Genomic DNA, 13403 nt, shown 5'->3' with positions numbered 1-13403 from the left:
TTTTGGAAAGTCCCTTCATAGTTTATCCTTAGCATGTCTCTAGAACCAAAGTTCAACAACAAAACATCCTCACAGCCAAGCAAGAGCTGGGGAACAAGTTAGGTAAGCACAAAGTGTAAGACAGACTGAGGGTTCATTTCTAGCCAGGGTGAGCCTGCTAAGTCAAGACTCTTTAAATTTTTGTTTCTCCTTTGACTGACACTCTCATCATATAGAAAAGCCTAGAACCCACACAATTCCTCATTGGAAGAGACTACATTTAACAAGTTTTATCTAACTAAAAAAGGCCTTGTTCTCATGTTGAAGGAGGCAAACATCCATGAAAAGGTTGTATAGAAAATAGTCTGGGTGGATACCAGGGATTTTCAAAGCTCTCTGTGGTCCTTCGTGATGAAATTTTCTTGCTTTAGAAAGTGGTGTGAATGCCATCACTGTCTTCCCAGCCTGACATCGGAACACCAGTGTCTGAGGATGCTAAACTGCCTGGGGACATGGAGGTTCTTCTAGAAAACGGCAGAGTTTCACACTTCCTGTTCCTCAGTATCACTAGAGCAGATATCTGGGTAACATAACCATAACTGACTAAAAGTACAGTCACATTACTGTGTTGATTTTCCTGAGAAATGTAAAAATATGGACAGGTACAAACGAAACGTCCAATACCCATGAAGCCATCTGTCACTCAGTGTTGAAGCTGTTAATATTTTAATACACTTGATTCAAATATGTTTGAAAAGAAAGTTCAAAAGGCATTCTGTATAAAACTGGAATGCCTTCTGCTTACTTTTGCTAGTTAATTTTATCCTTTCCTCCCCAAGGGTATATTTTGCCAGGAATTTTGCGTATGTCTTCCAGTATATTAAAAATGTACATACATATAAACAAAAACATATGGCCTTTGTTAAGAATGTAAGCCATATGCTATTCCACATCTTTATTCCTCTATTCCAAACTTTGGGTATTTTGAGATCTCTATGTGAGCATGCACAGCAGTCCCATGACCGACTATGCCCTACGCCAACAATCCTACTTTCTACACCCTGTTCGGCCATTCACCTATTGGTGAATTCAGTTTGTCCCACCCTGACCCCATCGTAACATATCTTAACTCTGTGTTATTCCTTTGCATAGACTGATCCTTTTAGACCGGTGCACCTTAAAATGCGACCCACTACACATCGTTACCACCCACGGTCAGATACAGCTCTGTGTGGAATAAATTCCGTCATGCCCAATTGTAGTTCCTCCCATAGTTGACAGCAAGACTTCCTCAAGGAGAGGATCGTTCACGAGTTTACACTGTGACACAGCTCTTTAACTGGGATAGAGTGGGTACACTAAGCTTGAATTGAGTAGATTGCTCCCATACAAGTTGTGTTTCTGGGTAGACGTGTGAAGAGGAGTGAGGAGATCCCGAGGGTGCTGACCCAGTGGACGGATCAACAGCAGGCCAGATCCATGATAGGATAACACTAGTGGAGGGAACTACAATTGAGTAGGACCTAGCTGGAGGAACTAGTCACCAGGATAATACCCTCGGGTGCCAGGTCTCGCCCCCTTACAGATCCTTTTCTTCCCTGCTTCTTTCCATGATGAAATGGAAAAATCTCCACCAAAGTGTTCTGCCCAACATCAAGGGGTCAGGCAATCATGGTCTACACCATCTGAGAAAGTACCAGCATGCAGGGCACAGGACTCTTATTTTGCTAGGGACGCTCCACTACGGCACAGGACTCTTATTTTGCTAGGGATGCTCCACTACTCTCCAGCGTTAGTTTCAATCTACTTATTTGTGGTATCCTTTTTAAAGATAATTTACTTTTATTCTGTGTTCATTGGTGGTTTGCCTACATGTATGTCTGTGATAGGGTGCCAGATTCCCCTGGAACTGGAGGTATAGGCCGTAATGAGCTCTCATGGGGACGCTAGGAATCGAACCTGGGTCTTCTGGAAGATCTGCCGGTGCTCTTAGCCTCTGAGCCCTGTCTCCGACCCCTTTTCCATGGTATCTTAAGTGTCCATTATTTTTTTCCATGTCTTTTCTCATTTGGCGGTATCTGAGGAACTGTGTGAGTTCTAGGCTGCTCTGTACGGTGAAAGTGTCAGTCATAGTTTGACTGGGATATAATTCCCAGAGCGTGTATATGATGGACTCGTTTAACATGTATGAACTGATGGCGTTCTGGGACCCATAAAAAGAGTTAGAAGGTACAATGGACACCAGCATCCTTCACTCTCTGATTGCGAACTTGGACATAGCTGACCATTGCCTCACATGCCTGCTGACACCGTGGGCGCCATTCCTGCTGCCATGCCCACCCTCCACAATGGTCTGCATCCTCAAATCATCAAACCCTTCCTTCCTTCCTAAAGTAGTTTTCCTCAGGTATTCTGTCAGGAGCAACAGCAACAACAAAACAACCAAAACATGCACTTCTGGTCATTGGGTGCCAAATGGAGGTTCTGAGATTTATTTTCAAATTCAATTTAAGTGGTTTTGTGGGGAGTTAAGGAGTGAATGTGTGAAGAGCAGACAAAGCCCTGAGTGTCTCATGAACGTGGACAAAACCGTGCCAAGGACCTCAGCGCCCCATACCCAAGATATAACAAAGCCTTTCCCACCGAAAGACCCAAAGGCCTCCTCTGAATGCTGACAGGGTCTATAGTATTTATGAGTAACTGACCGATGCATGCCAAGCCAAGCGACTGCAGCTTCCTCCTCCCCGATAAAGGCAACCTGAGGCTGCTCCCGTACAGATTAACTAAGCGCTCTCCCTGGGCTGAATGGAATAGACACGCAGAGTTTCTGCTAATGAATGGCAGATCCACTCCACTACAGCACACAGCCCAGCCAACCTCGGGTTTTCTCTACATGTGTCTGTTGCCACACCTCGTCAGGATTCCAGGACCAAGGAGTGCAGCTCTCTTCCCCTTTACACTAGAACTATCTTTGACCCACAGGTAAAGCCGGACACTTTGAACGTCTTTTCTGCACCCCCTAGTGGGAAGCAAGGACCTCCTCCTCTGACGTACTGGAACTTGTAGTGTTCTACCGTTTGTAAGCTGTGAGGTCTGTTCATCTCAGTGCTCCCTTTGCCAGCTCGTTGCTTGCTGCACATGCAAGCCCAACATTCTGCCTCCGGAGGCTCCGGGTGCTTCCTTGTGGTCCTCAATCATTCCACACATCATTGTCTTTTTCACTGACTCTGGGTGCTTCACCTTTCCCACGGTCCCCGGCCGGCTGGCTCACTTCTGGGAGATGACAGTGCCCCTTTTGGGTCTCCTTCCCTGCACTGAGATCCAGAAGGCCTCCACCAAAGAAGCTGCGGCTCACCATCTGTTCCTCATGGCAGGACCACAGCCCGCTTCTTCACCTCATCTGCTTCTCTATTTGGTTCTGGTGAGGTCGGTCCACTTCCGGCTTTCCTATGCCAGGAGCAGAAGTCCCTGCATAAAGTCCAGATGACTGCCACCTTAGAAGCGTATATACTGATGACTGGAAAGAGGCAGACAGTGTTAGCGTGGGCCCTGTGCAATGAAGACAAGCGAATGTGAAATGTTCAACACTAAAAAGGAAAACAAGCGCCAGCTGAATATGAATACTAACTACTGGGATTTGAGGGTTAAATGTGCCCTTTCATCTCACGAGTTTGAACACTTGGTGCCCAGAAAATGGCACTGTTTGGGAAGGTTGTGGAGCCTTTAAGGTGTAGAGCTTCTCTTGGATCCTCAGGGTTTGATAGTTTGTTCCCACTTCCCACTCATTCTCCTTCTTGACAGATGATACAGTCTCACCTGTTGGGCCCAACCCCTGATACTGCCTCTCTCTTGTGCATCATGCTTCCACCTACCCTGACAAAATGGTCCCTTGAACTTTCAGCTAAATAAACACCTTCTTTCTCCTTTAAATTGTCTTTTGTCAGCACTGAGGACAATAGCAAATATATTAGCCTATATTCAGATCGAGAAAAGTCCATTCCTTCCTTCCCTCCAGTACCTTCTTGGTACAACAGTATGGGGTCTGTCCTTAATGGAGAAGTCACTGCTGCCTTCTGTTAGCTCAATAAGAAGGGGAAGCATTATCAATGCCTAGAAGGGTCTTGGTGAACCCCATACCACCTGCTGTTTTGGGGGTTGCTGTCCCATCACCACCCCACAAGAAGCTCAGCATCCCCCATCAGAGATGGATTGTTCTTATTTGGTGACCAGTTCTATCTGTACCACAGAATGCATTTTAGTAAAAATTATGAAGTAAGTAAATTGAATATATTTCCCATGTGAATTAGAACATTGACTTATCACACTCAAACAGGACGTCATTCACCAAGCGTTCTTCTGTCATTTATTTCCTACTTTCGGCTTAAGCACAGGAAGAATGCCAGCACTGATCTCGGCGACACGGACAGAGCAGCTAAGCTTTTCCTGACCATTTAAAGCTTCTTCTTGAACAGCTCCCACGCAGCTGATTACACACACACTGAGGGCCGGCTGCACAACCAGGAGGCCTCTGAATGTACTGCTAACTACGCACAGGAGTTACCTAGAGACAGGTAATAAAGGGTCGTTTCCAGGCTTGAGGGGGAAAGGGAGGGTGTCAGCAGGGGGTGCCAGCCAAAGGGCGCGCGTTCACAGCTTGGACGAGTCTTAACTGATCTGCCGTCTGGGTGCAGACTGCAATTAATAAGCCCCTGTGCTTGTTAATCACGAAGAAAGCAGACCTCCAATGTTCTTGCCACAGAAATGACAAGCACTCGCGGTATGAAATATTAATCAGCTCCAGTCAATCATTCCAGAACATACAGTATCAATGTATCAAAACAAAAACATCAAACATTATGTTACAAACCATAAACAAAGAAAGTTTTCCAATTAGGATAAACAAAGACAAGTCAGAATGTAAACAAAGATGATTTGGGAACTGTTAAACTACATATGCAGAAATGATAATCAGGTAAGGTAATGTATTGAATGACGAGCTAGATTCAACTCTAATGTGTATATATGTCAAAATATTATATTGCCTATCACAAATATAGCTTTATACTATCAAGTTTGCTAAAAAAAATAAATTCAGAAAATGTCCACATATATACAATTAAACTTAGAAGGAATTGGATTTATTCCCACCAAGCATCGTTCTAACACTAACATTTAGAACTAAAGACACAAGGACGCAATAAATAGTCAGCTATTCCTACTGTTGTCTTTAAAATTGTCTACACAGAACCCTTGTGATTGTGTAGTGTTCAACATCTGCCTCCCTACCACACTGAAAAAATAAGATACCACAACCATAACGTAAGACATCTAGTCCAACCTAGCTCCTGCCATCACTGGAACCTCTTTGGTGGCCATGGGTCTCTGCTTCCTTCAGGTCAGCGGAGGAAGCTCGGAGTGTTGAGCTGGGGGAGCAAACAACTCTCCATCTTGCAAATAGAATGAAGCTGTCGTACCCACCTCTTATTCTCTCTCTCTCTCTCTCTCTCTCTCTCTCTCTCTCTCTCTCTCCCTCTCTCTCTCTCTCTCTCTCTCTCTCTCTCTCTCTCACACACACACACACACACACACACGCTGGTGATATGAGAAATATTTAGCTAGACTGCTGGAACCTTTTATATACCACATCTCTTTTCAAAGAGACTAATGTCTCTTTATTTTAATAAATGGTCACATATATGTATCAAAGACACACCCTTACTTGAGCTGCAATTTCTCTAGATGCCTGTGCCTTCTAACAACCTCCAAACAGAAAGACAGTCCGAGGAGTTTTCACTGAAAGGATAAACTGGTGATCGGAAGGCCAAGGAGTGCCACAAATCCCACCGTGCAGCAGACCTCACGCAAATGGTTTATTGACTGCCTCTAAGCCAGCATGGAAAAAGAGACCAGAGTGTGATGATCCGGTCCTTATAGGGCATATGGAGCACGCATGTAGGGAAAATATATGACCGTGGTGATGGTGGAAACATCATAGTGGCTGCTAGTGATGACTGCCCCTGATGCTGAGTCACTGAAGGTGGGGGAGGGGTGGGAGAGCACCTGGTTCTGAAATGTGGGACTTTCTCAGTTGACCAACACAGAGGACCTTGAAGTTTAACTAACTGAACCAAAAACCTACTCAGGACTAGTACCCTTTGGTAGGGAAATAGTTCACTACTTTTAAAATATAAAGATAACTTTAGCGTCTGAAAAAAATTACATAACCCACTTATAAAGAGTCCAATGCATATAAGAGAAGCAAAGGGAAGAGTAACATCCTGAAATGCCATTACCTGTGATACAATCAGCAGCACTTGGCTTTTCATGGAAACAGAACGCTGTACTTTTCAATATAAAGCATTAAATATAATTTGTCTGGATTCAATGAAAGAAAAATAAACAGAAGTGGAATCTGTGAGATCACTTAACCTTCACATAAATGTGTCTTCCCTCCATGAGATGTTTTCCAACCAAAGGCCCCTGTAAAATTAAGGGAAGCTTCTGAATAAAACATTGGGAGCAGGGAGTCATTATCTCTGATTAAACGAACACTACGATTTCAGACAGTGCCAGCCAATTACCTGCGGAGACAGATAAATGCATTAGCAAGTTCATTCTTCCTATTTGCATTAATATCCCGTAACCATAATTCCCAGTGTCATTTAGCACTGGTCTCCTAAGCAGATATATGCAAGACTACAACACCAGGGCAGAACCTTCATCTCCACGTTCTTCGTTTATCCTCATCTCTGACCTTTAGCAACTAGTAATTTGCTGCAGAAGACCACACCGTGGCTGTGGGTAAGCCTCGCCGTTCCCTTGGAAGCAGGATCAGCTTCACTACAATACACCCTGTGTGGCAATGCAGCGTCTCACACTGAGAAAGACCTCCCACTTTGGTTAATGTTCAAATGTTACTGCCTTGAAATTCTCATTTTTTTTTAAAACCAAGAGCATCTTGTTCTCGTTTTGCACTGGGCCCACAAATTATGAGGCTACTTTTGGTTGGGAGATGTCTGAACATAGTAGTTCTCCATCACTCTTTCCACCAGAAGACAGTGCAAATATCTTCTGGAATTCCACATTACCAAGACAAATTGGTCAGATGCCCCTCCCTGTTTATGGCCTTTGAAATTTCTGCCTGATGTCTGCAGCAATCCTTCATCATTGAAATTCAACCACTTCACCAGAACACACTTGTGTCCAGCATTCTGTATCATGGGTTTTGAGACCAAATATGTCCCCCTGTCAACCTGCAGATGTATTTCAGAGAATTATGCTTCTGTGATACATTTAGGAACTTTTGTTTTAGAAAAAAAGACTCTGACCAGTTTCCATGTGTTCTGTATTAAGCTGCTTTCTTCCCTTGGACCTCAAATCTCCATCCTCGAGAGTTCCAACCCTCTTCCTCCAGAGCAAGCAATGAGATCCCTTAGAAAAGCAAAATAGAACCCCAACCCCGGGTCCCTGTCCAGTTAATTTATGGTAGAATTCCTTTAAAAGGCGTGCGTTGTGACTGTCCTGGCTACGGAGTCCTGGTGGCTTCCCGCTATTCCTAATCTCTTGGCTCAGCAATAGCCATCTGTCATTTCAAGTCTCATATCACACATGGAACCAATTTCTACTCTAAATCTCCCCTCTAGTTCTGCTTTAAATAATTGGAGTGGGTTCTCTTTCTTTGGCTGCATCTTGCCTGACACAGGCAACCATCTCAGCACTAGCAATTACTTTGCACGTACTGTTTCCACAATTCAAATCCTGTGTGTTTTCTGAAGCTTTGACTACCTATCAGTTGCCTGAGAAAAGTCTCTCAGCATACCAATCTGTCTATTGTTCCTTATATTCCATGACTTTAAAATACTTTATTTACTAATGTATTACTCAAAGCATACGGTTAAAATTCGCTGCTTCTGGGACTCCAAGCCCATTGCTGCACAGGGAGAAGCAGGATCTTTTCCAAGTTTGAGAGGCCTGAGGCTCCAGGGGAAAGTGTGGTTTGGGTCTGCACACGGCCTTTCTGTGTGAGCCATTTTCCTTTCTCTGGTTTTTCTCTACCCTTCCCATCCTGTCCAGATATTTCTTCCAGATATTGCTCCATTTGTCTGATTCTTCAGTTTCACACTTCGTTTTCCCAGGAAGGAGCAAACATATTCTTTTTCATGGTGTATATTCGCGTGTGTGAAATGTGTTTGACACGCACGCGCACAGATCTCCGTTTCTGTGAAGTGTAAAGTGACTTTATAGTTTCTCTGTTCCTGTGTCTGTTTCTATGCTACGGACCTCTTCAGAGCGCTCACTGGAGAAATCATCAGGCTCAGACTTTCGGAAAGGCACCCTTTAATGATTGTTTCTCATTTTTAATTTCCTGTTTATATGCTTTCTACTTCTCTCATTTAACAATTCATAGTTCATATAGTATAATATAGTACAATAATTCCATACTTCATATAGTATAATAATTTTATAGAATTGAATTTTTACCAAGATTTTTCAGATTTTCATTGATGTTTTCCTAATTATGATTTAATTTCAAATGTAAAATTCATATATGTTTACTTCATATATGTGTCTGCCTAAGTTAAGAGAACGCATGCCTTGTCGATTTGAATGCTTGTTATACTTTATTGGAAGAAACATTCGACTTTAAATAAAGTGTGTATTTTTACTTGGAACATATTACTAAACCATGCGTATGTTAGACAGTGTGAAAAGGCAAATAGCGCAGAGGAAAAGGTGGCATTCCTTTCCCATCCCCTTCCTCCAGAGACAAAACTGGGCCTGGGGTTATTGTGCCCAATCCTCTGCTCATTTGTGAAGACGCATGCACACAGATACAGGGTACTGCGTTCACCTTCTGTTGTTATGAACGGTGGATACACTCTGCTGGCTGTTCTTTAACTTCTAGTTTTCAACATTATGGCAGCTGAATTCTCCCAAGAAATTAATATATACAAATTTACTTTATTTTCTTTAGAAGCTGCATAGTGTTTATTAAATGAACATGCCATAAACATTCAATTTTTGTACTATTCAAGCACCTAAGAATGTCCATTTTAATATTATAAACAAAACCTAAACAAAGGTTATCCTGTGTGGTTTTAAATCTATATTACAGAATCCATCTAAGAATATTGCCAGGAGTCTACATTTTTTCCCATTAATATTTATTACCAAATTACTTGAGTGGTAATTTAAACTTCTCCAATGGTATAAAATAATGACCCTTGTCACACATCCCCTTCAACAGTAACTACCACCAATAATTTTTAATTGGTAGCAATCAGGTCTGGAAATGTGATCTCAGTGTTTAAATACATATTATTGTAACTACTAATGATACTGACCATTCTATGTGTAGGACCCATAACATTTCTTCTCTCATAAATGCTTTGGCCACATTCAGCAGATCTTTGACTAGGGATATGGTCTATGGGTCCTGGCTATGTTTGGCACAATGAGAGTCCTGTCATTGTGCTTACAATCACAGAGTACCTACCACAGACTAAGTGCTTTAAAGGTTTGGGGATTCATATGTTCCTAAGAGCACATTCCATAGGCAAGAGTCAGGGACGCTCACATAGCAGAGGCAAGAGTCATAACCTTTCTGTATTTTGTTTTAAGTAGGTACTACGTAGAGGACACCAAGCAGCATGTGGGCTGAGGAGTTTACTGAGAAGCACACAGCTCATCACGATACCCATACAACAGGACCTTGACAGCTGGACCCTGGATTTAGCTCAGTGGTAGAGTATGTGCTTACTTACCATATACAAGAGCACGGATTTGAGCCCCCAAGCCACCAAAAGAAAACAGAAAAAAAGAAAGATCTGGCAGATCAATGTTGACTCAGGGTAGAGAAGGCTGCCACATGGTTAAGCAGAAATGAGAACTTGAAACAGGGAGGGTGAAGAAACTTTTCTGGGTTGGATATAGAAAGTAAGATTTTTGTACAGCAGTCCAGGTAAATGCTGGGTGTGGTGTTTGGGCAAAAGCTTGTATTAGGGACCAAAAGGAGCATTGCTGGTACAGAGTAGAAAAGAGTGGACATCAAAAGTCTTCTTGAAGTTGATGAGATTGGGGTGTCTATATAGGAAGGTGCCAGCTGGTAGTTGGAAGGGGAAATAGCAAAGGTGTAAGTATTCAGTTGGAACTGTAGAAATATGGAAAACGTTTGTTGCATGGGATCCTAAGAGAGTACCTGGAGATAAAGGGACTGCTGGGAATGAGTTCTTGGGCTCTCAAAGCCAGAGAAAGGAAGAAGAGTATGTGATGGAGAAAGGTCAGTCAATGAGATAAGAAAGACAGTAGGAAAGAGTCATTCTTAGAAAGAATCCAAATACTCAGAGTATTCCAAGTGTGAAGGTGCACTCCAATAATTACAGTATTGATTTAAGGTAAACCATCTGGGGATTGTTCATATTCTAACTATAAGACTTGTTTTGCCATAAGCAGAAGAAATTATGAATTGAAACATTTTCATTTCATAGTTCTTGAGTTTCCGAATCTGTATGAGAAGTTCTCTCCTTACCAATGCTGTGCAAATATGTGCCAATCAATGCTACACAAATATGTACAGTTTTTTTCTAGTACTTTGATTTATGTTATTTTCATACCCCAATGTTAGATCTTCACAGTTGTTTCCTGAGGCCTGGTGTTGTCTCTTTTAGAAGGTGAGCCTGTTATGCTGGTACTAGGAAGAGTCTCTTCCTCACAGAATTAAAATGTGCAGCTATGGCATGAGTTACTGTGCAGGTGGCCGGAAGGTCAGTGTCAACGGTGAGTAGGACATACAGTGTTCTTCAACAGAAACACCAGAGGGAAAGGTCAGGCATGGAAGATTTGTTATGAAAACAGAGGCTCACAGGAATCCAAGACCGTTTCCCTAAGGAACAAAGATGCAGTCGTTGTTAATTCGTTGTCCACCCCAACCAACATTATAAACCATCACTAATGTGGAAAATAATAAGGAAAGAATGTGGCTAATTCTCTCTCTCTCTCTCTCTCTCTCTCTCTCTCTCTCTCTCTCTCTCTCACACGCACGCGCACACACATACACACACACACCAATTCATAACCAAATTGATGCTTTAATTGCAGGGTCCAGTGTTCTTGTTATATGATTCTCCTGCTTTCCCAAGCATGAAAGCTCCTGTGTTTATCAGCCATTTCTGAGTTGAACTGAATTCCTGATGTAGGCACACTTCAAGGATGGGATAACCAAGGAGATTCAAGGAGACTTTCCAGAAGAAGGTTGAAATAAGAAATTAAATATAAAGAATAATGAAAGTAAAATCATTTTTTCTATCTCATAATATATTATTGTAAGGACAATTTAAAATTAAAATTCTCTACAGCAGCCAGACAGGCCTGGATGGGTGTCTCAGGGATGATTGTACCTGATGATCTGCTACTTCAAACCATATTTCCTAAGAATCATTTTGTTCACTGGTAGAAATTTCTGAAAAATAGTAATGAGCCTTTTGTTCCTGTTTCTCCAGGCTTACTCTTTCTTTACCCTACTACTGCTGCCTGCAGAGCCCCTCCTACCACCCCACCTACATCCCTGGGGACTCCACCTCTTGGTGAGTCTCTGGCCCCCCAGTTCTTTCCCATTGCCTCTCTCAGCCTTTCTTTCTCGCCCATTTTCGTTTCTTTGTGTCACATGACAACCCACAGAACACCCTACACCATGACCCTACAGCCACCACACTTGCCTAGGACTCACAGTAGACAACAGAGATGAGAGAATAGAGCACTCACCAAACAAAGACAAGATTAGATATCAACACCAGGAAACACCTCAGACCTCACAATTCCGGATTCCTAGATCCCAGGACAATAACACAAATATGAACAGCCTTCTCCAGAAGTTAGCAACCCTCTTGCAGTAGTCCCTGATAACTGCAATTTAACAGAAGCACAAGACAAGGACTTCAGAATAGAAATTATGAGTATGTTCCTCAAGAATGTGAATGAGAAGATGAATAAATGCCTTAATGAAGACCATGAGAAGACTAAGAGTATAATAAAATAATGGAAAAAATGTTATGGGAACTCCTTCAGCCAATAGCCTCTTAGATTAAAAAAATTCAAGACATGAGAATAGAAATCAAATTACTAAAGAAAACACAAACTGAATTAAACAGTAAATAAAACATGGGATGTCAAAAACCAGCAGAGATAAATTTCACCAACAGATTATAAGATGGGAAAGAGAGTTTCAGGACTTGAAGACAAGGTACAAGAAGTGAATATTTCAGCCTAAGAAAATATTAAACCTGAAAAAATTTCCACTCACAAAACATCTCCAGAAAATCTGGGACACCATGAAAAGATAAAACCTGTGAAGAATAATAGTAGGGCCAGAGAAAGGAGACAAAACCAAGGTCACTGGGACACAGAATATTTTTATCAAAATCTTAGAAGAAAATTTCCCCAACCTTAAGAAGAAGATGCCTATCAATGTGCAAGAAGTATACAGAACCAAGTAGACTAGCCCAGAAAGGAAATTCCCTACAACACAGAATGATCAAAACACAAAATGTACAGAACAAAGTAAGAATGTTAAAATCTGCAAGGAAAAAGACCAACTCACTTATAAAGGGAGGCCTATTAGAATAACACCTGACATTTCAATAGAGACTCTCAAAACCAGAAGGGTATGGACAGATGTTGTAAAGCTTGGAGAGCCCACAGGTGCCAGCCTAGACTCTATACTCAGTCAAATTCTCAATCACAATCAATGGAGGGGAAAAAACTTTCCATGTGAAAAATAAAATTCTAGCAATTTCTATCTACCAACATAGCTCTATAGAATGCACTAAAAGGAAAACTTCAACTTGATGAAATTAACTACATCCAACAAAACACAGGAATAAATTATCTCAGACAAGAAATCAAAGTGAAGGTGGACCCACACCCTAACAACAAAATAATAGGAATCAATAAACACTCCCTGGTACAAAGACACAGACTAACGGATTGCATTAGCAAACAGGATCCATCTTTCTCCTGCCTCCAAGAAACACACTTCATCAACAAATGTAGACTCTACCTTGGATCAAAGGGATAGAGAAGGTATTCCAAGCAGAGATTCAAGACGCAACCAGGTGTAGATATTTTAATACTTAACAAAATAGACTTCAAAGCAAAACTAATCAGAAGGGATAGGGGAGATGCTACATACTCATCAAAGCAAAAGTCCAGCAAGATAATGTAATTCTAAACATGTATAAGCCAAACACAAAGGGACCAAAGTCCATAAAAGAAAAACTACTGGCCAGGCGGTGGTGGCGCACGCCTTTAATCCCAGCACTCGGGAGGCAGAGGCAGGCGGATCTCTGTGAGTTCGAGGCCAGCCTGGTCTACAAGAGCTAGGTCCAGGACAGGCTCTAAAAAAGCTGCAGAGAAACCCTGTCTCGAAA

Source organism: Arvicola amphibius, chromosome 13 (genome assembly GCF_903992535.2).
Source record: "Arvicola amphibius chromosome 13, mArvAmp1.2, whole genome shotgun sequence".
Classification (NCBI taxonomy): domain Eukaryota; kingdom Metazoa; phylum Chordata; class Mammalia; order Rodentia; family Cricetidae; genus Arvicola; species Arvicola amphibius.
Note: the sequence above shows the minus strand (reverse complement) of the source record.